This window comes from Ursus arctos, unplaced genomic scaffold (assembly GCF_023065955.2).
Source record: "Ursus arctos isolate Adak ecotype North America unplaced genomic scaffold, UrsArc2.0 scaffold_9, whole genome shotgun sequence".
Classification (NCBI taxonomy): domain Eukaryota; kingdom Metazoa; phylum Chordata; class Mammalia; order Carnivora; family Ursidae; genus Ursus; species Ursus arctos.
In genome coordinates this window covers 6,743,659-6,769,970 of record NW_026623111.1, presented here as the reverse complement: position 1 = coordinate 6,769,970, position 26,312 = coordinate 6,743,659, and the positions used below count along the sequence as shown (strand labels likewise).

The 26,312-nt window shown below is 52.5% G+C and overlaps 1 protein-coding gene across 15 annotated transcripts in view; it reads left to right on the top strand.

Annotated features, from left to right (window-relative positions):
* Nucleotides 1-26,312, top strand: part of SLC2A9 (solute carrier family 2 member 9) — a 255,791-nt gene that overhangs the window by 5,866 nt on the left and 223,613 nt on the right. For 2 of the 15 annotated variants that reach the window (XR_007187923.2, XM_048212109.2), the window contains exon 1: nt 23,760-23,949. The exons of 11 other annotated variants lie outside the window; for them this stretch is intronic. The gene's annotated coding sequence lies outside the window, so the exon portion shown is untranslated. Of the gene's footprint in view, nt 1-23,714; nt 23,950-26,312 lie in introns of those variants that run through there. 2 more of the 15 variants (XM_026514403.4, XM_044389724.3) reach the window with 2 other exon arrangements.

Sequence of the window (26,312 nt, the reverse complement as noted above, 5' to 3'; positions counted from 1 at the left end):
GGTGATGTCCCTTGGCAAATCCCCCCCTGGCTTTCGTCTATGCAGTTAGTTCTTTTTTTTTCCCCCCAAGATTTTATGTATTTGAGAGAGAGAGTGAGAGAGAGAACAAGCAGGGGTGGGAGGAGAGGCAGAGGGAGAAGCATGCTCCCTCCCCACTGAGCAAGGAGCCCGATGTGGGGCTCAATCCCAGGACCCTGAGATCATGACCTGAGCCGAAGGCAGACGCTTCACTGACTGAGCCACCCAGGCATCCCGCAGTTAGTTCTTACAATAAAGACTTTTTTTTTTTTAACTTGACTCTCAGGAGATCAAGATGGGTTTTTTAATGAAATCTTAAAAATCAGAATTGGGAGAAAATAGCACCAGACAAAAGAGGGGAAGACGCTAAGATTTTATTTGTCTCCCTGTGCTCCCATCTCGCTCCACCACTAAAACCCAGCAGGGAATGGAGTGCGTTTTTCAGCAGACGCATGCCTCCGGCAGACCAACGTCACGACCGACCTTCTGGACGGAGCCCCTGTTCTCTAGAGCCCTTGCAACCTTTTCATAAGAAGTAGTCAGTCTTCCGTTTTTATATGTGAGCATTTAAATAGGTGAAACAGGGAAAGCAGGAGTGATTGTGAAGCATCGTGGGAGGGAGAGGTTGTCAGATGTTCACCAGATGGGCTGATGGGGTGAGTTCCCCTGGGTGCTCCCTGGGCCTCCGAGTGGACAATCTGCATGGAAGGAGTCGGGATACAATTTCCTGGCTGAGGAGCTTGGCTCCGCTCTCAGTACTGGTCCGGGATGCAAGTGCACTGCCGACGCTTTCCAGGCCACGGACCGGAGCAGACCCTTGCAGGAAGGTCATCTTAGTGTAGGCTCCTCACCTGGCCGATTGCCTCTCCTTCCTCTGCCCCTGGCGCTGCACTTACTAGGGCTATGTCTGACTTCACGAGCTGGCTTTGGAAACATGGGTATCAGTGCTGGGCTCTCATAGTGTGGTTGGTCCCGTCCGTACGCGAGCCTCTCAAGAACGCGCTCCAGGAACAGCTCAGCCAGCCTTTCGTTGCGCCTTAAGCACTAAGTCGCTGAGCTTTCGTTGGGCACTTCCTATGAGTCAGAAGCCATGCTGACTGTTGGGGCACAGCGGTGACAGGGACAGACACACAGTCCCTGTCTGGGGGGAGATGCAATCATCAGACGACAGACAGAATGATCATGAAGGGTGACAAGCACCAGGAAGGCCGCGAGCCAGGGGCTGGATGGAGAAGAAAGGCAGGGCGTGCGGGCAGTGCAGGGTGTCCCCCCAGCACAACAGGAAGCTGGCGATGGCCTACAGGAGGGCTGCTGAGAGCAGGTGGCAGCCAGGTGACAGAGGAGGTGATGCTGGGAGGCAGTTTGGATCGAGAACCGGTGAGCAGTACTGACGCACGATGAGGCTGAAAAGGAAACAGAGGAACCAGGATGCGGCTAGCTGCCCGAGGAGGCTGGGAGAGCTGCTCACTGAGATGTTGGGGCAACAGGGGACTCGGGGTGGGGGACGTTTGGGAGAGAACCTCGAGAGTCCGTGAGTCACGCAGGTGATAACGTCCGGTGCGAGATTGGATGTGTGGGTCCGGAGCTTAGAGAAGCGGCCTGAATCTGATGGAGCTGTCAGCCTACAGATGCCCTGGCCTTCAACGTGCCCGTGATCTGGTCGGGAACAGGGTCTGTAAGGAACCGTAGCGTGCATCACAAAACCCAGATTTACCTTAGTCAGAAAACCAGGCGAGCAGAGGGGCACCCACCAATTCTGTTGGCGGGGGGTAGCGTGAGGAAAGGACATTTGAGCTGAGTCTTGAAGGAGGAGAGCGTGGAGCAGGCATCTCGGCTGATGGACAGCCATGGACGGGGTCTCATACTCTCCAAGGAGAGGGGAAACGGTGCGTGCAGCTTGGGTGGAGAGCCAGGAGACACGATGCCAGGGAGTTACGGGTAAGGGCTGGCTTCCAGAGAGCCGCAGGGCCACACTGCGTGCGCCTATCTCAGGCCACAAAGTGGGTGACCAGATGCACCACCGGAAGCTCTGGCCATGGGAGTTGTCCCCTAGCCGCCGTCTTTCAGGCCACCTCTGAGTGGTGGCAGGTCAGCAGTACAACATGTGGGCTTGCACCCATGCCAGGCTCATGTGCCCACCACCCAAGCTCGGATTGCTCGCTTGCTCAGTCAGCTGGTGTTATGGACTGAATGTTTGTGTCCACCCCCGCCCCAGTTCCTCTGTTGAAGTCCTGACCCCCACTGTGACTCTATGCAGAGACAGGGCCTTTATGTAAGTAATTAAGGTTAAAGAGCCCACAAGGGAGGGCTCTGATCTGATAGGATTAGTGTCCTTTAAGAAGAGACATCAGGGAAGTTGCCCTTTCTCCCTCTCTGCCCTATGACATCACCCCAAGAAGGCAGCCATCTGCAAGCCAGGAGGAAAGCTCACACCAGAAACCCAACCCTGCTGGAGCCTTGATCTCAGACTTTCCAGCCTCCAGGGCTAGGAGAAAACAAATTCCAGTGGCTTGTGCCACGAATTTATGGTATCGTTGTTATGGCAACCTGCGCAAACTAAGCTGGTCAAAGGGAATTTCCCATAAGGCCAAAGGTGTGAGCTGCAGGAGAAGCATCAGCTAAAGGAGAAGCAAAGCTGAGGGAGGAGCATCGGCTGAGGGAGAAGCGTCCATGCAACAGAGGCAGATGACCCAGGGTCTGGGGCGCCTGCTCGTGCAGTTTGCTTGTGCTCTCCTGACCTTCAACCCAAATGTACCCCTTCCAGCAGGGCCTACCCGACCCTAGAAAATGCCAAGGTCACGAGTGACCACAGGCTCAGGTAATGTTTTGTGCTCAGATAGGGTTTCTACTAAGGCCCAGCAGCTGTTTTCAAACAGTGCACTGTTCTCTGTAGCAGACGGCACGGCCTCGCTCTAAACCCTTGGCGGTCGGCACCGTGACTCTCCTAGTCGGGCCGTCAGGGATTCCACCTGGCATCTCTCTCCACAGAAGCCTGTGGTTCTCTGGGCTGGACAGCACGGGGGCAAGCCTGCTGAGGCCTCTCCCTGAGCCCGCTACACAGGCTTCCCTACCTTGGGTCCCACTCAACCCTTCCACATCTGATAAGTAGGTGGAAATGGTCTCCCTGAGTGTGGAATGTGTGCCCCTCAAACCTGGAGAGGCCTGCCAAAGGTCGTACTTCTCTCCCAGGCGTTATAGGCACAGGTGTGACACTTTGTCCTTCACCTTAGAGGGGACTTTCCAGCGTGCCTTGGACCAGAAAATCCCTAAGAACTTCACTGAAGTGACCCTTGGCTCTTTGGATCCTAGACCTTGGATCTTGACTGCTTTATCCCCCACCTTCTGGGACAAATATGCTTTACCAAGGCACACAGAGTTAGTACTTCATGCTTTTCAAGTGCCCTTAACACAATGCCATCAACACAGAGAACCGTTGCTGCGTCCTATGGAATGTCGAGATTGTCTAAGTGCCATTGGAGTGCATCGCGATAACAGAAGAGTGAGTCGCTCCCTAGAGGAAGACTGTACATGGGTACCATTTTGTTCCCTGTGGATGGAAACTGCTTCTGATCCTTCTCTCCGATCAGGATAGAAAAAGATCAAGTTGCCAATTAATAGCTGCATTCAACGTACCTAAGGCTGCGTCAGTCCACGCTGGAGAACTTGTTGTACGGGCGGTAACTGCAACTGGGGCTCTCCTACGTGGTTAAGTAAGTTTCCATAGTCTTCTTCTATGATCCGTACGGTACCTGTAGGGTCATCCTGGTGAATCCAATGGGGATACAACAGGGACCACCACTCCTGGACGCTTCAATACTCTTAGGGTGGCATTGACCTTTGCAACATAATAATATAACAAATATAGACAATGCAATATGGTTTCTCATTTACTATCTTGGCAGGAGATAGACAGTCTCAGACTTTCTTACGCAGTGACTGACTCTGCAGGTCAAGGCACCAACGTAAGAGTTCTTCCAGGGGCTCAACGTGTCTTTCCTAAACACATTCTGGACCCAGGCAGATGACCACGGGGTGGGATTGTTGACTCAGTGTGCTGCTGTATGACAGGCCTGGGCCAGAACCATGCTGACTACTTGGTTCCCACATAGCTTATTCTAACGGGGGGCTGTGACAATGTGGATATCAGTGCCAACCCAGACCCTGTATCCAGTGTCTGATTGCTAATTTGCCCCAGTGTGTGGGTACTTGAGTAAACGGCCACAAAGTCTTCGGGGGATTAATGAGGGAATCCCTACCATAGCCACTCACTGTCCCACCTTAAGGCAAGGGGACCTGCTATTTGGGCCCTTGTGTCAGATAGTCAATGGCAGAGTCTAGGGACCACCCAGCCATCTGCTGAGAGCGAGGGGTAGATGGGGAGGTTACAGGATTAAGGAAAGTAAAGGAGGCTTGACAAACACTTTATGGACAGTGAGGTGCCAGCAGCACAGACCCACGTGAGCGTGACGCCATGTGTTAGGATGGAATGCCGGGCTGGCCCATCCATGGAGCAGAAGAGAAAGTGGAGAGCCAGCCACCCAGGCTTGGGGTTCTGCCAGGAAACCGTGAAGACGGATGGGCAGATGAAAGAATGTAGGACATCAGTATGGGTCTCTGCGTTCAAATCCAGAGTCTGACTCAGATGAGGGCACTATAGGGTGGGGAGGGCTGCCAGACCTGGGAGAAGCTGGTGGCCATGGCCCACGACAGTCAAATGGAGCAAGAGGAACGCGTGTTGGGTTCGCATCCCGCGGCTGCCGTCACAGCACATACCCGTTCTCTCACGGTCCTGGAGCTGACGCTCCCCCTGCAAGGCTCACCTCCCTTTGCCTGCACCTACTCTTGGCCCCACCAGATTCTGCCTTTACCTAAAGTGTTAATATTTTGTTCATCGTGGACTTTATTGTATTTATTTTGACCCTTTAAAAATGTTGCATTGGATGTTTATCTTGATGATTGAGGTTTTCGGTACCTCCTGAGATCTTGTTGCAGAGGCGAACGCCTCACTGCCTCGCCCTAGCCCCAGCTCTGGGAGAAGGAGCAGCCAGAGAAGCAGAGGCAACACGACAGCATATTGTCTTGGAAGCCGAGGAAAGAAGGTTTCCCGAGAAGCTGATGGAACAGGATGAGTTTCGACATCATGCGAAGTCAGTCAAGACATAGGAGGTCATAAATTATATAAACTCATTTCTATGAGCTGCTTGTAACCTTGGAAAAGGGAAAACAGCCTACATGACCAACCGGTTAAATGGCATATGGCCATCTAAAAGATAGACTCTAAAACAGCCATTAAAAACGATGTTAATGATGAAGAGAAATTTCTGGAATGTAAAGTGGAAGAAGCACGATGACAAGGTATGAACAGAGTATAAAAACAACCGTATGGAGCTCTATGTGTGCAGAGTAAATGCAAAAGAGTTACACGTGTGGAGAAGAGTGTCCTCTGTATACGATCCCTTGTATGAAACTCTAGAACGCACACGAATGCATAGGGACAGAAAGTGGACCGGCGGCTGGATTACAGAGACGCACGAGGCAAGTTGATACGTGTTCGCTATTTGAATGGGGTGATGGCTTCACAGGTGTATGTATGTATCAAAACTAATTACGCACGTACACTTAAAAATACAGTGACACACTCACCACAATACACTTGTTTATTGATTTATTTTTACTCTGTGCCAGCATGGTGAGAAGACGTTTCATCCGTCATGTCTCTTAATCCTGACACAAAGTTTGCAAGCTAAGTATCACATTTTCCATTTTACAGAGGAAGACACGAAGACTCAGATTTAAGGAAACTTGTACAGAGTCATGCAATGTGCAAGAGAAGGAACGCAAACTTTGCTAGCTCTCTTCCCTGTGCTCCCGTTACGCTGTATATTTGGATGACAACAGTATCCCCCCCCCCCACCATGGTTGGCTGGGAGGGATGCGTGGATCCTTGGGAAGGCGCGTTCTGGCTGCCCCGGATGGTCCACTGGGACAACACTATTGATAAATGTTATCAGAGCTCATGATCCAATCCTTTTCATTGATAACCAACAAAGAAGACTCGGTCCCTTCGAGACGGAGAAAGGATATGGCCATTTGGAGCTTCTCAACGAACGTATTTTAGGAAAGCTAACCTTTCAGAGGTACCTGGCCCCTGCCGAGCCAGGCTGTGGGAATATCTGGTCCAGAAACTTGCCCTAAATGAAATCTATCCCATTTTCATATTTTGCCCTCTTCTGCTCTCATCACCACCTCCCTTGTGATTAAAAATGCCAATCAGTAAAGGATGAGACCGCCATTTTAAATTTGTCCTCGAGTCCCTGGGCTCAGGAGGAACTCGGCGCTGGCAGCCCCAGGTGCAGGCGCCTAGGACCAGATGAAGGGGTCATTAATTTCACCTGGCTGCATTGGACCCATTTAGGAAGGAGATGACATGTGGGTCAGGTGGGGGAGACCAGGCAGAGAAAGCAGAGGAGGTGAGCAGACAGATATGGGCCAGGTTGTGTCCCACACTTGCATCGCAGAATTGAGTGCGGGCAAGAAGGGGGCACCTCATTCAGCAGCCCCGCTGCGTGGGTCCCACGGTGCTCGTATCTGGGCACCGTGGGGAGAGGGGTAGGATTCACTGATGATGTCCACTATGGCGGGGGCGGGGGGAGAGGGACGGGTCAAAAGCCCCGCCCTTGCTACTTCTTGGTCAGTGTAGGCTGGGCAGGGACAGCGAGGCCAAGTGGTAGAATATTCTGCTGAAGAATTTAGGCTTTTGTATACCAAGGGTTTGAAGCTTAGTTTCTCCATTTTTAAAACCAAAAATACTATAACCAGAAGATTTCAGGGTACATATTCAGGGTTTCTTGAAAAAAAGCAAGGCTTAGGTTGAGTTTAGAGAGATGATTGTGAGCCAGAGATGCGGAAAGGCGGGGGGAATGTGTTCGGGATACGCTCAACCTCCGCTGGGAAGCAGCCCGAGACGCTAGGAGCAGCCCGGGCCAGGTAGACGCAGGTCCCCGACAAAGCAGGGCGGGTGACAACCAGGGCTGGGAGACAGGGTGGGACGTCACAACCACATAGCTGACTCACGCATCTCCTCGGTTGCCAGACAGACAACCTTAGTGCTTTCCAGCAACATCACGTAACACAAGAGACTCGAGTCAGTTATGACAAGCTGTGAAGAGCCGCACCTCGATATTCGCGGAGCACAGGACGGAAGGAGGAACTGGAGTCAGGCATTCAGAGAATCATGGGCACTCGAAGAGGATGGAGAGAAGAATGTGTTACCGAAAATAATGTGTGTGGGGGTGGGGTAAGGTTTCCTCAACTGCTCCACAGACTCTGACTCTGAGTCTTACTTGCGGCCGTGCTGGTCCTGCTCCGAGAGATTCGAATTTCCCTTTCCAAAAACGGGAATGGTGGCTCGGCGTGCTTGCAGAGCTCGCCCCGGGTCACAGCGCTAAGTCCTCAGAACTGGAACCCGCCCAGTGTATCTGAAGCCAAAGTCTCTGCCCTGCACTAATTTCCACAAGACCCTTCCCAAAGGGTTTGAAGGAAGATCTCAGCGCCTCTCCAGCCTGGTCTCAGGACACGGGCCACATGGTCACAGCAGCTAAGCCAGGCCCCCCATTCCCCGTACGCCAAGCTGCATGCACTGGGCCCAGCGTGGGTTGTGGTCTCCTGTGATCCTTCGAGCCGCCATGCGAGTGGGTCCCCCTTCCTGGCCTCACCCTGGTGTAAACCACCATCATCTCTCACGCGGACCAGACTGTATCTTCCTGCATCCACTTTGTCACTGTCCTCCTGCGTCCCCCCAGTGCTAACACCCCAGCACTGCGTGGCTGCCTGAGAGGCCGACCTCATCGTCCCCGTCAACCCCCTGCCCAGGTTTAGAGACCTTCAATTCTTCCTATTGCTGTTAGGATTCAACCCCGCATCCTTAACCTCACCTACAAGGCAGGCCAGGCCCAGCCCCACGGTCCCTCAAACCCTCACACACAAGCTCCTTCCAGCCTGGGCCTTCCTACCGGCTGCCCCTTCCCCTGGACTGGCACGCCACCCCCACCCTACATCTGCACATGTCAGACTAACTGTGACTCCTCAGCTGAGGTCAGAATCTCCTGATGTTGCCTCTCATACCACCTTACATCAGTTTCTAGAATTTTCCATATTGGCTTAAACATCTGTCCAAGTGTGTGGTTGTTTAATGTCTGATTCCCCATGATGTGTAAGGACCAGGAAGCCAGGGCCCTTCTCTGCCTGGTTCGGTTTTGGGGCCATAACGCCTAGAACAGAGTGGGCCTGACACACAGCAGGTGCTCGGCACACACCGCTGAATGAGTGAGTGAGTGAGTGAATGAATGGATGATGGGTGAACCCCAAACAGCACAGCTGCATGCCCCCTCTCAGGACCATGTTTCGCCTCTGTTAAAGTATGCCGGCACATTCTATGTCTGTGAGCGTCCCCCACCCCCACGCAGGGCGCATGCCTGGGGGACGGGAGCGAAGCCTTATTCATCTCAGTATCCACGGTGCTGGGAATCCAGGATGGAGTCGGCCTCAGGGTATGTGGCATCGTCCTCCGGTTCTGCTAACTAGCCACGTCAGTCTGAGTCACTTGTTTCTTCATTTCTAAAAGGAAGTTCTGCAGCGTGATTCCCCAATCCCTTCCTTGCTGGGGCTGAGATGCTAGGATTTCATAACCAGAAGCATCCACTGTTTGCTTTAGGAACGAAATACATCTGGGAAACTCCTGTTAGCATCCCACTGTGCCCATCGGGAACCCCTCAGAGGGTCAACCTCCAAACACAGAGCTGTCTTGGGCCACCCGGGAGCAGAGAGGCCTCCGTCCTTGCTTTGGAAAATACACAACGCGTCTCATTGGTCTTTAGCGGGTCAGGAAATCTGAAAGGAATTAGATAGGATCAGTAAGCAATGCAGCCCGTTTCCAAACTGCTCTCGTGCAATTAGGCTTTGCCAGGAACTAAAGGTCACGACGAGCCACCCTATCAGCCTCAGAAAGGATTGAATAATGACAAATCTGATCTTTATAATGCTGATTAAGGCTCAAAGAGAGATGAGATTTTATTCCTTTTTTTTCTTTTTTTGTTGTTCTTTTTTTTAAAAATTTTTATTATGTTTAAATTTTTATTATGTTATGTTAGTCACCATACAGTATTCCTTTTTTTTCTCATCTTAGAAGAAACCAGAGGAAGTTAATGGCAGGGGTGAGCGTGGTGAAACTAGCCTGCTTGCCGAGGGTAGGGCTCATCCACACGCCCTTGACCCCTAAGCCCCATCCTTCGGAAAGCCTCTTGGTCAGCTGCTGTCACAAACCAGTACGTGCTTAGAGTCCCAGCAGCCCTCAGTCCAACCCCGCAGGCAGGCAGGCTTGCTCGCCCCCCCCCCCCCCCCCCGGCCCCAGGCGGGGCAGAGAAAGTGTCATGTTTGGGATCTGGCACCTGGCATTGAACTCTCTGAACTAACTTCCCAGGAATAGAAGAGTCAGCATTTGATCCTCTAAGCCTCAGTTTCCAAATCTGTAAAACGGATGATAATGACATCCCGCGGCGGGTTGCTGTGGGGATCGCGAGGTCATGAGTGATGGTGCCTGGGGGAAGTCTAGAACATGTGAGAGTCTCAATGAGAATTCTTTTTCTGGACGTGGACCCAAAGACCAGAAGAGCCTTTACATCTAGACTAGGGTTTGTCAAAGCCTGGAATGCAGGATGCTTTTGGGTTGGTTGTGCACGAGCATGCTTGTCTTGACACGTTTATGCCTATATTTTAATGTCCATTAGATTGCAAGCATATCATTGCTTAGGGCAGTGGTTCTCGACCATGGCCACACCTTACAGTCGCCTGGGGAGCTTTTAAAATGCTCCAGCCCACAGCGGGGCCTGGCTTTGAGATTTTACACAACATTCTGCACAAGCCCCATTAGTGTGAACAGCCAGGCTGAGAACTGCTGGCTTAGGGCAAAACCGGGTAAAAAATAGAAATAACTCGAACGGGGGCGCCTGGGTGGCACAGCGGTTAAGCGTCTGCCTTCGGCTCAGGGTGTGATCCCGGCGTTATGGGATCGAGCCCCACATCAGGCTCCTCCGCTATGAGCCTGCTTCTTCCTCTCCCACTCCCCCTGCTTGTGTTCCCTCTCTAGCTGGCTGTCTCTATCCTGTCGAATAAATAAATAAAATCTTAAAAAAAAAAAAAGAAATAACTCGAACGTATCAAGACAGCAAGCTAAGGCTGAGGTTGGGGAAACACAGATAAGCCAATGGTTTGTTTGAGGGCCGCACGTCAGGATCAGCTGCGGGTGGCGTGGGTTGGTGCTCGTCAAATTTCAGGTGCCTTGTGACATGCCAGGTCCCTTAAATCAGAGTCGTAAGGGGTGGGCCTAGAAGATCTTTGCTCTCATCAGCCTGCCCGGCCCTGGTTCTCCAGAGGGTATTCAGGAGCCACTCATTTTATAAAGGTCAAGGCCATGCTCAGGAAGAAGGGAGGCACTCCATGGTCTGCCCAACAGGAGAGAGAGGGGGACGCTGACCAGTCAACGTCAGCCAATCCCACTTGGACACCTGGGAGGTGTTGAGCCAACATTCACTCCAGGGCAGCATGGGGCACAAAGGCTGTAGTTCTGGGGGCCCTCGGGGCTCCTCAGGGAAGGACGGGAGCATGTCCCACCCAGTTCCTAGGACAGGAAGAAGACAGTGAGGCAGGACAAATGTCCCGTCCAGGAACATAGTGCAAGAGTCTGTGTGTCAGGAGCGTTTCCTGGGTGGGAACTTGCAGGTAAGCTTCGTGTTCAGACAGGTAGTGGGATAGTGAATAACTCCCCTTCTAGAACCTCCAGTACTTGCTGCCCAGGAGGCACAGATGGATCGTCTGGAGAATTCCATACCTGCTGATGCCTGGTGTGCCTGCAGCCTGGTCACCATAGGAGCTGGGAGACTACAGAGAAGTTGAAGAGGAACTTTCCCAGCCCTTATACCCTGAGTGAACCCCCGGCAAGTGTCCGCACTAAAGGCAGCAGGCAAGCCACTTAGCCTCTGAGTCTGTGTCTGAGTCTCAAAAACAAGTTCTTGCCAGACGATCGGGGGCTGGAACAGGAGAGCGTGTCTCAGGCTCTGGCACAGGGGAGGTTCTTGATCATAACAAGAGGTTATTTGCTGCAGGACAAATGCGGTGCATACTGATTTCCGTTCTGCTTCTGCACCAAGCTCTCGCTTGGCTGCAGAGCCCAGCTAACTCATTCCAGGGGCTCTCCCCAATGCCTGTAAAGTGCGCCTCAGTTTAACTCAGTTCAAGACACCCTGGCTTGCGAGCTTTCCAGGAAGCGGTGGCGCTCCCAGCTGGAAGGAAGCCATGCAGGGAGGGGGCCGAAGCCCGTCATGGGGGTGGAGATGACCTCTGTTCCTTTGAGCATCCCTTCTCGGGGTCTCGCCCAGCAGAACCCCACCTGGCAGCGATGGTGGCGGCTCTTGACTTTATTCCAGCCTTCCAGCCTCGGGGATGGTACCTGCCAAGATGGCTTCACGGTTGCCGTTGGAAACAGATGAGGCGATGTAAATGAACCAGTAACCAGAGTAAATAATAATTTTATTGAACATAGCCATGGACTTACTTATATACTTACTGATGGATGGATGGATGGATGGATGGGTGGATTGACTGGTCATGATGACTCGGAAAACTGCAGATATAAAAGCCATGGGGAGCACTGAAGCCCTGTTGTCATGGGAGGCGTGGGGAGAGGCCTGAGCCGAGAACCAAGAAACCCGGTTTAGTGGTGACTCATTTACAACTCCCTGTGTGACCTCCAGTTACCTCTCTGCCCTTTGGTGTTCTCATCGTTAGTATAACGTGTGGGTTCCCTACAAAATTCTGGGGAGGACCATCTCTGATGATAAATGTGAGGCATTCCATAAATTGCCAAGCTCTCTAAAAATGTTATTTTTTTCCAGTTATTATTTATTTATTTATTTATTTTTAAAGATTTTATATATTTATTTGACAGAGATAGAGACAGCCAGCGAGAGAGGGAACACAAGCAGGGGGAGTGGGAGAGGAAGAAGCAGGCTCATAGCAGAGGAGCCTGATGTGGGGCTCGATCCCATAACGCCGGGAGCACGCCCTGAGCCGAAGGCAGACACTTGACCACTGTGCCACCCAGGTGCCCCTCCAGTTATTATTTAATTTGCATTTTATCATCAGTTCCCCACAAACCACCCGTGACACAGGGGAGTGGCATCTCCGAGTTCAGAAGATCCCAAAGACGTCCTCCCACACCGCTGATGCTAGCATTGCTCGAAGCGGTCCTTTCCAGGCCGCCCAGCCACAGTCCTGTAAAGATAAGCCCAAGTGGGCAAAGTGCCCACGGGAGCCAGGAGTCCAGACGCCCAGAGTGACATCGAGTCAAACCGTCTCTAGTGGAAATGTCCCCCATGACTCCAGCTCCCTCTCCACTCGGGGGTTCTTAGTCACCACCCATTCATTCTTTCTTAGTATAGTAGTGCTGTTGTGTCCATTTCATGTTAGTGTCAGTGCCCTCAGCTCTTCCCAGAATCAGGTGGGTCAGAACCATGTTCATGTGGGGAGCCACCAAGGCTTGGGGGGGTGTGGGCTGAACCATGTCTCCCCCCAAAAAACATGTTGAAGTCCTAACCCCCAGTGTCCCTGAATGTGAACCTATTTGGAAATACGGTCATACTAGAGTAGGGTGGGGCCTAATCCAATAGGACTGGTGTTTTTATAAGCGGAGGCCACACAGGGAGAAGGCCGAGGAGGACGCAGACGGAGGCTGCGGTTTCAGCTGCAAGCCAGGGAAGGCCAAGGGTGGCCAGTGACCTCAGAAGCTAAGAGAAAGGGCGGGAGCAGCTTCTCCCCTGGAGACTTCAAGACAACACGGCCCTGCCACAACTTGATCTCCAAATGTAGCCTCTAGAACTGGGAGAAAGGAGGTTTCTATGGTTTGAAACTCTCTGGTTTATGGTAGTTTGTCAGGTAGCCCGAGGAGATGAATGCTGTCGGGGAACGGAGGGCTCTGATTTCCACCCCTGACTCAACTGCCCACACTGGCCATGCCTCCTTGGCCCGGTCTCTGGACCTCAGATTTCCCATCTGTAAAAAAGAGGGAGTTGTGTTGGATCAGCATTTGCCAATTTTGTTGATAATTAGGATTACTTGCGATACTTATTAAAATCATAGCTTATGAGACCTTTCCTCTGGATTTTCAGAGTCAGTGGGTCTGGGCCAGGGCCAGAAATCTATGTTTTTGAGAAACTCTAGGTGGGAGCAATGACTAGCATCTTGCTGTCCCTGCCCTCACTGGTGTTCCAGGCTTCTCAAGGGTCAAGCTTTGTCCCTTGACCCCATGTGCTCTGTTGCAAGCCTACCGTGGATGGTGCGTGTTTTCTTCTAGATTGCAAGCCCAAGAGGGCAGAACCGTGTCTGTCTCACAGCCAGCGAGCGTGCCTAGGAATCGTGCACTGTAAGAAGGGGTGAATCATCTTTCCTGCACATGTCCTGCTCCGGGATGTGTGATTAAGGACCTTGCAAGCTCTTGTTCTCAAGCTCTCAGATGTGCCTCCCTGCCGCCAGTCTGGCCCCGTCCCTGACTCCAGTCCACCCTCTGTGCTCTTTCAGGGGAGCACATCCTACAGATGCAGTCCTAAGTCACTTGATCCTGTGGAGTGAGTTCTGTGATTCTTCCCATTTTACAGATAGGGTAAAAAAAAACTGAGGCTTCCAGAGGTCGAGTGACTTGCTCAAGGTCACAGAGCCAGTGCAGAGCTGTGGTTTGAACTTGGGGGTCCAGTGTCAGCCCTTGAATCCCTCCATCACACCACTGTCTCTCCGCTCAGTCAACCCTGTGCCAATAGGATCCCGTCCAAGCAACTAGACCAGCCCATCTTTCGCCCCACTTCTCTCTCTGGAAAGATCTGTCACTCTCCTCACCCACTCATTGTACTCTGGTCGCTCCTCCCCCTGTTGGCCCTTCTCCCTGGGCTGCTCTGCTGTTGGAAACTCCTTTCCTTCATACCCAGAGAGCTGCCCGTCTGGGGTGTGTGGCCGTCATAGCACACATGTTGTGACCATTGTAACTCACCCACCAGCCTCGAGCCCTCCCTTCCTTCATGTCTTTGCTCACGTATTACCTTCCCGGTGAGGGCTTCCAGAACCATCTTTTAAAAATTTGCAATGTCCCACCCCACAGCCCTCTATACCCCTTTCTTTATGTTTTTCCATGGCACCCATCCCAATCTAGTAAACTATCGTTTAATCACACGTGTGGTCTACCCTCTGTCTCCCTTCCCGAGCACACAAGCTCCATGAGGACAGGCAGTTTTGCTGTGTGATTTCATGGCATCCTCCCCAGTGCCTGGGACGGGGCCTGGACCGCCGAATAGTGAAGGAGTGCGTTCCGCGCAACTGTGCGTTTCTCTCCCTCCTACGAGTGGAGCGCCTCTCAGGAGGGACTTTCTCTGATTCATTTCTGTGCCTCCAGCAACTAACAGATGGCCTGGCTCTTAGTGCGACCTCAGGAAGCCTGGGGTGAATAAATGAAGGCGGAAGTGAATGAACGAATGGATGAATGAGCAGGTGGATTTCTTTTCCAGAGTTTGCTTGGCCAAATGCCGCGAGCAAGTGTCTGTAGCCCACCTGTGGCTGCTCCTTGGGGTGGAATGCGCCCCAATACCACCTCTAGGACGTTTGCAGCCCCAGGAGGTCACTCTGGGCTGTACATGTTGAACAGAGCGATCGAGTCCAGCCAGCCCGGGCAAAGCCGTGCCATCAGCTGGGGTGACAGTCTCGCCAGCGCCCCTCCCTTGCTCTGCCGCTTTCCCCTTCCCTGAAGGGCGAACTGGGCTTCCCGCCACTTTGTGAGAGAAACTGGCCTCCTCACCCCGACCCCTCAGAGGAAGTGCTTCTGCTTGCTCAGCGGTCCCCAGCAGGTGCTTCTCAGGGAACAGAGAGAAGGAAAGGGACAGCAGCTCCAGGTGGCCATCCGCTCCCCGCTCCCTGCGCCTTCCCTGGCTTTTTTCTCCCCGTCCTCTTGCTCCCACCCAAGCCTCGGCACACACAGGAGAGCGACGGTCCGCCTCGGAAAGCTAAGGCGCTTGCGGGTGTCCCCTCCAGGTTCACTGCTGCTTCTCCACCCTGAGCGCTGTCACAAGCCGGGAAAGGACTGCTTGTTGGCTGGAAGCCAGGTGAATGAGGGAGTCTGGCCAAGCTGGAGCTCACAGTCGGGGCCCCCGTGGAGCAAACAAGGCCCTCTCTTGCTGCAGAAGCCACGCGGCTTTCCCTTTCCTGGGTGCAGGGATGTGGACCATGGGGGCGTCCCTGGAGCAGGGGGAGTCTTCACTGCTTTGGGCAGAGGGTGAGCCCGAAAGCTCCAGGCACAACTCAGAGGCTGTGCGGCCCGGCCAGGAAGGTAGGGCCAGCAGCCAGGGCTCCAAGGTCAAGGGGATCTCAGACCTTCATCAATCTGGCTGGGAGGAAGTGCCTATAATCTTAGCCTTCAAGGTAAGAGCCAGGAGACAGATTCAGAAAGAACATACAATTCGAAAGAACCCACAGATTCTCTTCATTTTTTTTTCCTATTTATGCTTGCTTAAAAGTTAGCTCATTGGCTTAATTCATTCTTTCCTTCAAGAAGCAAAATGGCTCTATTCATTGATCTATTCATTCCTTTAAGTAGCATATTGATTTCCTCCCATTCATCCTTCTGCTAATTAATTAATTAGCGAATTAATGAATTAAAAATATTTATCAAGCGCCACATTTCAGACTGTATTCTAGGTGCCAGGCACAGCAGTAAACATGACTAGGTGGCTGGGCTAGGGTTTCAGGAGGAAACTGACCCCACCCCAGACAAGTCAAGTGACTTACAGAGGAGTGGGTGGGGGTTAAAGAACAGATGAAGAATGGCCAGTCTCCCAGTGACAGCGAGGAGCCATTACCGCTGGCCTTGAGGGCAAGGGAAGGAAGTGGCATTGAGAAGGGAGGGGTGGAGGAGGGCCACCTGCTGACACCTGCACTTAGGGACTTGGGGACCAGACAGCTATTGCCAGAGAGGCTGAACTGGCAGCGGGGGAGGGGGTAGCAGGGAAGAAGCGCCCACCTCCTTGTCTTCCCACCCTTCGTTTTCCTGCCCACACCTCTCTTGGGCGGACAGTTGGTTGCAAGGGAGTCAGCCAATGCCATCCCTCAGGCCGGCTCCCCAGGGAAAGATCAGGACAGGGAAGGTGGGGACTGGAGCCAGGGAGGCAAGGAGAGTGACCAGCACAAGACCCAATGCCAGCTGGGCTACACGTGTATTCTAGCTGGGGGACAGAGATCAGCAAACAGGTAAACATCCAGCAAAGGGTGGTCAGTACCACGCCGAAGGAAAACCAGGGCGGGAGAGATGGAGGTCAGGGGGTGACTAATTACAAGCTTGCGTTTCATATCAGGGTGTCAGGGGGCCCTCTCCAATGGGTCCTATCGGAGCGGAGGCCAGAGGGAAGTAAGCGGCGAGTCCTTTGCAGATCTGGGGGAGGCCGTTGCGGGCAGGGGAACAGCAGGCACAAAAGACTCTGAGACAAGAGCGTATTAGAACCACTCAAGAGCACCAAGGGACCCAGCTGACCAGAGTGGAGGGGTAGGGGGAAGGAAATGGGGGGGACAGCGTCATCGGGGTCAGAGGCCCTAGCGCTTGCTAAGGCTTGAGAACATAACCCTGAGCTGAGAGGGTCTGGAGCCATCGGGAGGGGCATTTTCTGAGCATGGGAGGGAGGAGCTCCAACCTCCACTATAAAGAGCACTTAGCTGCTCTGTGGGGAAGTGGGGGGCGGGGGCAGGGCAGGGGCAGGGAGAGCAGGCAGAATGCCATGGCACTGGTTCCTCCCAGAGGTGCCAAGACGGCTTGGAGGAGGGCTGAAGAGCAGGAACCGATGGGAGGCGGTTGGATTCTGGATCGTGAGGCGGGGTGTGGACAGCAGGTAGGACCGCAGTGCCACTCACCGGGACAGGAGGACTGTGGAGGAGCTGGTTTGGGGAGGGAAGGTGGTAGGCTGCAGGCCTTGGTGAGTTCGAGATGCTGGTTATTCATTCGAGTTTGCCAGCTGAGCGCCGCCCGAGGGGCCCGCCCTGGCCGCAGACACATGACTCCCTCCAAGTGCTTGCTCGGCTCAGAACTGACCTGGCCACTTCATCGGCTTTATTGGGTCACCCTAACTCTGAGGTTCCTTTGAGTACCCAAGTGCCGATGTCACGTGGGCTGGCCTGGAACGCGGGACACCTGGGCTGGGATGGAACCGTGAGAGTTGTCAGCACGCGGGTGGGATCAGAGCCGCCCAGGAAGCCGGTGCAGAGTGAACAGGGCAAGGGGGAGGAGGCGGCCCCAAGGAAGAACGTGTGGAAGACGGCCAGAGAGACGGGAGAGAACCCCGCAGCTGTTCAGATGAGCGCTTCCGAGTGTCAGGAAGATCCAGGCCAACTGGCATCGGGCCCACAGCCCTTCCTTTGACACCTAACGGCCACACGCTGAGTCTCCCTGGAGAGCACAAATTCCCTGGACCTGCTCGGGGCGTCAGAGCCGGCTCCGTTCTTGTTTGTCAACTCTGGTCAAGCTGAACAAGAACCTGGGAGAAACTTGAATGAACAGCTAAGTATAAATATTTACTTGGACCCTCTGAATTTCAGAAATGGTTGACTTATAAGTGATAAAATGGGTACAATTGACAAGGCTTTGCCAGGGGCTGAGGATTAGGTCCATACATTATTAATCCCGTCACGGGGACACGCTGTCGTGTTTATGTGTTTACGGTGCAGGCAAGGAGGCTGAGCTTAAGGCGGGTAACTGAATTGCTTCAGGTTACCCGGCGGGCTGGGGGCGGTCCCTGTGGGTGCCAGAGCCTTGCTCGGCCGGCCGAAACCAAACTCAAGAGCCAGGAGGAGGGTCTGAATCTTCAGACATTCCACTCCAATTTTTTCTTTTCTTAAAGTTGATATTTCGAACTTACTTCAAAACCGTGATTAAAGCAAGCAGAGGTCTGCCCATGCTTCTCCTTAAGGGCTTGTGAGGTCAGAGTCAGAGTTCCATGAGGGCTCCTGTCAGACCCAAAATGATACCCAAGCAGGCCATAGGCATCCACGGAGAGACTGTGCATCCAGGTTCTGGAAACAGGCAGAAAATGTGGGAAGCAGGGCACTGAGTGCTGTTGCCACCAGACTCTCGCTAGACAGTGCTTCACTACCTCGGTGGCACCCACGGCTCTCAGTCAGACTCGGGGCCCAGTGCTGGTGGGACCCCCTGGCAGCCAGTCTAGGCTGAGCACTCTTGCCAGAATTTTCTGAGAGCAAGAGAGAGCTCAGTGGGCACTGTGGCTTCTCTGATCAGTTTGTCACAAATATGCATGAAGGGCCTACTATGTGCTGGACTCTGTTCTGGGCTCTGGGATGACAGCAGTGATGAGAGACAGGTCCCCTCCCCACACCCCACACCCCACCCCCATGGAGTTGCATTCTGCAGGGGAGAAAAGACAGGAGCCCCAAAACAGACAGACAAAAAAACTCAAACAGAACGTCAGGTTTTAAGTACGCTGAAGAAAATAAAAGGTACTGAAAGAGAGAGAAAGAGGGAAGGTGGGAGAGAAGGAGAGGGACCGGACTGGGAGAAGGAGGAGGAGTCAGAAAGGGAGGAACGGAGAGACAGACAGGCAGACAGGCTGACTGGGGGTCGGGTGGGTTTGGTTGAGTCAGGGAGGTGACGGAAGGCCTTTCGAAGGCGATGTGCGAGATAAGTTACCTGCGGAACAAGAATGAAGCAGCCCTACGGTAGTTTGGGGACGGATCTCTGGGCAGAAGGAGCAGCCGGTCCAAAGGCCCCAAGATGGCAGAATCTGGGTGTTCGGGAGGAAGGGAGAAGGGCTGGGTGAGGGGTGTGTGGAGGCCGAAGGAGAGAGCAGAGTGAAAAGCTGGAGAGGCAGACGTGGGCTTGTCACCGGGGGCCTTCGAGACCTTCTTAAGTCCCGAAGCTGGAACCCAGGTCGGGAGGGGCCTACCCCTCGTTCTTCTGGTGCCACTTGGGTGAACGAGGAGGAGGGTCTGACTCTGGGCACAGGGAACGGCACGTCAGGACTTGTTCTAGGAAAGTCACCGGAGGCTGTAAGCCGAGTGGGTCCCGAGGGCTGGGTGTTTGCAGAGGATGTCGCTTTGGCCACCGCTGGATGGCGAGCAGCTGTGGACGCGGGGGGGCGGGGGGGTGAGCCGGGAAGCTCTCTGGAGGCTGTGCAGGCAGGTCTGGGGACAGATGTGCCATCTGCCCGGGATATAACTGGGGGCCAAGGTGGTGAGAGTTGTCGTGATTCGGACAGGCACCAGGAGGGAATTCAGAGGGAGGAAGGAGTCTGCTTTTTGGCCTGGAGACTGGGAGGGGGCTGGATGAGGCGGGAGGCCTGACAAAAGAGGGGATTTGGGCAGGGGTATCAGAAGTTCAGTTTGCATACGGGTGGGCTGAAGGCTGGGGGCGAGTCTGGGTGAGGTCGACCAGGACGAGAGTGTGGGCGGAGCAGAGAGGAGGCCTTGGCAAAGGCTGAGTCCTGGGGGAGCCTCTAGTCTCAGCGGCCTTGCGGGGAGGGAGGAGCCGCTGAGGGAAAACCGGGCCAGCGTGTTGACCAGAAGACAGGACAAGGAAGTTTCTAGGAGCCAGAAGGAAGAGGAGTGGTCACCTTCATGAAAGCTGCTGGGAGGTCACAGGGAATTGACTAGTGACTTTGGATGATTGATGTTCTCAGTAAGAGCAGCTTGAGCCCTGTGACGGGTCTAAACCCTCCGCTGAAGCCGAAGAAGGAAGGGCAGCCAGTGAACCCCTGGGACAGTTGAGCTGCGACAGAGCAAGGAAATGGGGGATAACAGAAGGTCATGGGGTCAAAGGAAGTTTTTTTTTCTAATTGAGGTGAACTTAACATAAAATTAACCATTTTCTACATTCACAGTGTTCTGCCACCACCAGCTCTGTCTAGCTCCCCCAAAACACTCATCTCCCCCCAAACAAGCCCATCAAACACTGGCTTCCCACCGGCCCCTCCCCCAGTCTGCTTTCAGCCTCTGTGGGGCTGCGTTTTCTGCACGTTCCATCTAAGCGGAGTCATGAAACAGGTGACTGTGTCCAGCTTTTTCACCTCAGTGTAAGGTTTTCGAGGTTCTTCTGCACTGTAAGCCGGTATCCGGACTTCATTCCTTTCTGAATGCTAATCCAGGTGCGGACAGACCACAACTGTGTATCCATTCATTAGCTAATGGACACTGGGACTCTTTCCACATTTTAACTACTGTAAATAGCACGGCTGTGAGCATTGGAGAACAAGCTCTGTTTGAACACCTGTTTTCAATTCCCTTGGGTTTATACCCAGGACTGGTGTTGCTGGGTCCCAAGGTAATTGTGTGTGTGCTCTTTGAGAAACCATCAAACTGCTTCCCACAGTCACTGCTGCGGCTGACACCCCCAGTGGCAGTGTAGGAGGGCTCTAGTTTCTCCACATCCTCGCCAATGCTTCTAGATTAATTAATTTATTTGAGAGAGTTGGGGGGAGAGGCAGAGGGAGAGAGAGATGGAGGAGAAAACTCCCTGCTGACCGTGGACCCTGACACGGGGCTCGATCTCACAACCCTGAGATCAGGACCTGAGCTGAAACCAAGAGTCAGATGCCCAACTGACTGAGCCACCCAGGTGCCCCCTCCCCAATACTTCTTAGTTTAGATTTTGTTTTTTGGTTGGTGATGTTAAGACACCTTTGTATATAGCCTAGAAAGATCCAGTGGAGGAGAAATTGATGACGCTGAAAGGAAATGGGAAGACCCTGGAGAAGGTGAGAGGGATGTGCCCACAAGACCCACAATGGCAGACCCTCCAAAGTGAGAAGTCTTTTTGGATGCTGCAGGGCCAGAGAGAGAGAGAGAGAGAGAGAGAGATGTGTCTGACACCAGGGTACTGAGGCTCACTCTGACGGGCTTGTCATCTCTGGTGAGGGGCTTCCCCTCCAGAGCAGCAGTGAACAGAGGGTAGGCGGGGGGCTGGTGGTGGAATGGGTGGTCTTGCTTTAAATGTCAATTCTCATCCACAAGTCATGGTGCTTTAGGCAAGCAGGGTGACCTCGGGAACCCCAGGATACTCGGCCACAGAATGGAGCTAACAAACACTTAGTGGCTGCTCTTAGGATTAAATGAGGCTGTGCCTAACCAGTGCCTGGCACACAGTAGGTGCTTACTAAATGCAGGTCCCTTCCGTTGGCTCATCTGTCTGACCTGATTGTAAATTACCCGATGGAAGTAATAGATTTACCCTTCTCTGCAGCTTTCTCAGCGTCTAGCACTATGTGGGCCACGCAGTTGGTGCTCCATAAATACTTGAAAAAGAATAAACAAACATGAGTAAAAATAATGATCAACAAAGAGACTCCCCAAAACAATAGCAACACTGGGTGCTCTACACAGCAGGCAATTCGAAGGGCAGCATCTCGTTTGGTCTGTACAACGTGACCCTGAGATGAGCACTCCCTTATCCCCACCTTGCAGACAGGTGACTCGTCCCGTGTGACGTGGCTGGGGAGTGGCAGGCTGGGATTCCAAGTCTGACATCAAATCCCAGCCTCTTAGTCATCATGTTATACTAACAATCCAGATGTTGCTAAACCAATGGTTGAATAATCCTGGCATTGAGAATGATCTCCTGCAGCTAAAATGATGTCGAGAGAGAGGTCGGGTGACTGGGGAAAGAAAGGGCTGGGCACCAGCTGGATAATTGCAGACGCTTTGAAAAGTCTGGGGGAGCGATCGCACTGTCCAGGTGTGCCTGCATTTCCTTACACACAGCTGAAATCACCCCGGGCCCAGGAATGTCATCTTCCTGGTGTGCAGGTTGTGTCAGTCATCGGAGGTTGGTTAGTAAAAACACCTGCGGTAGACGCTTCGCAAGGATCAGGTGATTTCTTCCTGCTCTCCAGCCCACCCTTTTGTAAACCTCAAGGTTGGGGGGCGCCTGGGTGGCACAGCGGTTAAGCGTCTGCCTTCGGCTCAGGGCGTGATCCCGGCGTTATGGGATCGAGCCCCACATCAGGCTCTTCCGCTATGAGCCTGCTTCTTCCTCTCCCATTCCCCCTGCTTGTGTTCCCTCTCTCGCTGGCTGTCTCTATCTCTGTCAAATAAATAAATAAAATCTTAAAAAAAAAAAAAAAACTCAAGGTTGGGAAACTGGGGAAATGGAATTAGCCACGAGCAGGTTGCCTGGGTGCTCTGAACTGACGCCAAGGGAATTGGATGGGCTTTCCCAGGTTCCCCAAATGGTGCTATCTCCCAGGACCTAAGCACATGCCTGAACCAGGCACAGAGTCCTTTTTCCATGCTGGCTGGGACTCCCAGGAGCCCATCTTCACTTCCCATGCCCTCGGCTCTCTCTGTGCACTGGTCAGGAGGAGGCTGTGGGTGCCCTTGGCTGACCTTGGATCTTGCCCCATGCTGCCCAGCCACGCTCTTGGATTCCTCACCTATGTCCCTCGCCTCTCTGCACCACTCCAGACCTCCATTTATCTCAGAGTCCTGAAAACAGAGTGGGATTTGCACGTGGGCACCTCTTTTGTGCTAGAGGAACAGGGCAGGAGGACACTGTGACGTTCCTAGAGTAATGACAGCAATGCCCACGGGTACAGCGTCTCCGAGGCGATGGCTCTCACGTATCTCTCATTGGGCTGATTGCACTCCTAGAGCAACAGAGTAGCAAGCGTAAACCCTTCGTCCTGCGCCTTTGCGCCTAGGACCCGATCTCCATGCATCCATCTGTGTCCTGTTTTACAGCTGTTGCCCTCGCCACCGTCCGGGCGGGCTGGTCCCGCGCTAGCCACACCCTCATGTTAGCAAGAAGCCCTCCGACACCCAGGAAGGTCTGTCCAATAATCCGCGGTGGCTTCAAGGGAATGCCTCTACCTTTGACTCTGGTCCAGAACTTGACTCTCACCCGGCAGGTTTTTGATCAACTGAGCTAGCCTCAGTTGTGCGCTGTTAATCATTTATCTCTCGCTCGTGGAGACAGGCTTCAAGGGATGTTTACAGTAACAGCTGGATGCGGTTTAATTGTTAATGCTGCTTGCTTTCACAATTTCCCAGGCTTAGATGGGATTATATGGGGAACTGAGTTACCTCTGAAGCATGTGCTCTTCGCTCTTCAGACTGTAACAGGCAAGGGAAGCTCCCGGAGCCAGGTGAGTTGCATCGGCTTTGGGGATGTTTTCAAGAGTCTGTGAGACTCTGGCCGAGCACCTGGAATAAGGGAATTGAAAAGTGAGGGATCTGAAAATCAATTCGGTGACGATGAAGTGAGGATATGCACATGACGTGCTTCACATGGTGCTTGATAAATGCTAACATAAAGATGAAATTGGTTATGAGTGATTATGCTGAGGCTGCTAATCCAGTAATCTCCTTCTGCCTGCCCCCTTCCTCCGGCCCTCTCCTCTCTTTTTCTTTCTCTCCTTCTCTCTCTCTCTCTCTCAAGGCTGTTCTATTTTCCACATTCCTTTTCAATATGCTGTTTTAGGGTTCGCGTTAGCTCTGTGCCAAAGTCAGCAGAAACTTCACCCTGAAACTTAAGAATAAAGTCACAGCCAAGGATTACTCAATCAAAATCTGGGGGGAGTAGGAAGTATGTGGCATTTCCCGTGGCGAGCTGCCAGCCAGGGGCTGGACGGCACACAAGGCCGCAGCTGCAGGCGTTTGGAGGGAGGTGGCCTCCAGCTTGGGGGAGCCAGCCCTGAGAGCACGGGTTCATCAGTGCTGTCTGTGCTGTTCTGTGGTGTCCTGATGTGAGCCGTGCCTTTCCTTTGCCTCCGTCCGTGCTCCCACCCAACACAGGCTTGCGAGCGACGATGCGACTTGACGCTGTCTTAGGCTCAGACGCACCCTGTGTGACAGGTAGGGCGGGTAACGATACTTCTCCAAGGCTTGCTTACTTCATTTGCAATGTGGCTGGCCATCGCGATTGACACGTGGTGCCCATGAAAGTTCTAGTCTCAGTAGCAGAGGCGGTTTTCTCAATATTTAACCCCAGGTAGGCTGAGGCTGGGCGGGGGGCAATCAGATCGCTAGGACCAGAGTCGGGTGCTCCGCAGGGTAGGCGTTAACCCATTAGTTGCTGGGTGAGGCAGGTGGGCACCCTGGGGACTGGGGACGGGGCTGTTCCCCAATGGGTGTGGTGCAGTTCGAATTTTAAAGGGCTAGCACAGCCACATTAGTGGACACTTTTTGTATTCTTACTGAAGATTGAAAAGACAGGCAGCTAGCGGTTTTAGAACCTCATGCCCAGAGCTCGTATTTACGCTATGTTCTATTTATTCATTATTCTATGTAAGCTTTCGAGAATTATTTTGAGGCAGTGTAGGGCTCTCTATTCATATGCCAAGTGGTTCCCCCTCCTTTTTTCTCGTAACCAGTTCTAAGACACTGTCTTGGAATGGTGTTCCAGAACGACCCTGACAAATGAATGCCTCATCTGTGCTCCACAGGGACCATTCAGTGGGAGTCTGGTGATGCTGGTGACCATTTGGCATTTATTATGTGCTTCATATGCACGGACTCACTTGATCTAAGCCCTGTGAGATATGTCCTGTTGTTCTTCCTCACTTGACATATAAAGAAACAGAGGTACAGAGAGGTTAAGCAACTTGCCCCAAGTCACACAGCTAGTGAGCTATAGAGCTGGGGTTTGAACTCATGGCTCTGTGCGGCCTGGGGTGCACGCTGTCTGCACCTGGCCTTGTGCCATGCTGGGGCAGCTTCCCACCTGGGACATGATGTCTCAGGGACGATGAGGTCATTGTCAGCTCTGTGGTGGTCTCTGTAGGGTGAGGCACAGAGTCTCACCTTCAAGGCTCACCTCCTCTGCACGACTGTCTGTTCCTTCTGGAAAAACTGAATCACTTCCTTCTGTGCATGGGAAGAAGGAAATGCATTCTAGGCTGAGGGGCAGCCAAAGGACCATGAGAATGGCCTGAAAAGGGAGGTCCAGTGGGCTGGAGTGTCCCTGGGTATGTGTGCTGGGATGAGACAGGCAGGGTCCCTCAGAGGAGGGCCTCGGATGTCCCCCTCCCGTGCTGGCCATGGAAGTTCACCAACCAATGTTCCCCATCAGGCCGGCTCAAACGACTTCTGTATCTCAGAACCCATCATCCTATCTGAGCTACATATTCTTCCAGAATTGCACTTTTTATGTCTACTTGGCTCCTTGGCACATTAATTAAAATTTTCTTAAATTTAAAGCAATTTTTTTAAACTTGCTTTTCCAGTTATAGAAGTGGGTTTTTTTTGGTTTATGGTTTTTCTGGTTTTGTGTGTGTGTGTGTGTGTGTGTCAAAAATTGGAAAAGCAAAGGAAAACAAACCAGAGAAAAATGGGCTAAAATACCACGGCCAAGTAGAAACTGCTGTTCTGTGTTGCTACTTCCAGGGAGTCTATTTTCGCTGCCCATAAGTGTGTGATGTGTCCTCTGCTCACCGCGGCAGCCCAGGCTCCTGCCGCTCGCCTGCCCTGTGCTGGGCCAGGCCCCTCGCCTTCCCCGGGCCCCGGGAGCCCTCTGTACGCTCTTCCCAAATGGGCTCTTCCCCTAAAATAGGGAGGTTCCATGAGGGCAGGGCAAAATCTGTCTTGCTCTGACCTGGGTATTACGGGCTTAACGAATAATTGTGGAATAAATAACTTTATGTATCAACGTTTAAAAAAATCTTAATTTTATATGAAAAAACACACGGGCATAGTTTAAGTCCTTATATCACACAATAGCGTGGATTCGTTAGTACGGACATGTATGTTTAATGCTAATAGACATGCTTTTATCGGTCTTTCTCTGTCAAGTAAGATGAGCATTTCCCCATGACATTAAATATTCTTTAACATAGTTTTCAAATGCTACATGAGTTTCCATATATGGATGCACTATAACTTACCTAAATTTTCCTGCTAGATAGTTTTTCTACTGTGAATACCATTTGTGAACAATCTCAGCTGAAATCTGTGCCCTTTCTTTATTACTGCTTTTGGATAACTTTCTATAAATGGAGTAGCTGGGCCAAAGGGCCTACATATTTTTATGGTTCCAGAAACTTATTTCCGCTCTCCAAAACACCTGCACATTTTTCTCCTTCTGTCCTGCCAGTGATTTCGGTTACAATTTTGGCGACTGTTTCCGATTTGACAGGGAAGATTGGTACTTCGTTTAATCTGTATCACTTTTATTTTCATGTCTTGGGGACAGAAATTTTGGTGTTTCCGAGATCTTCCAG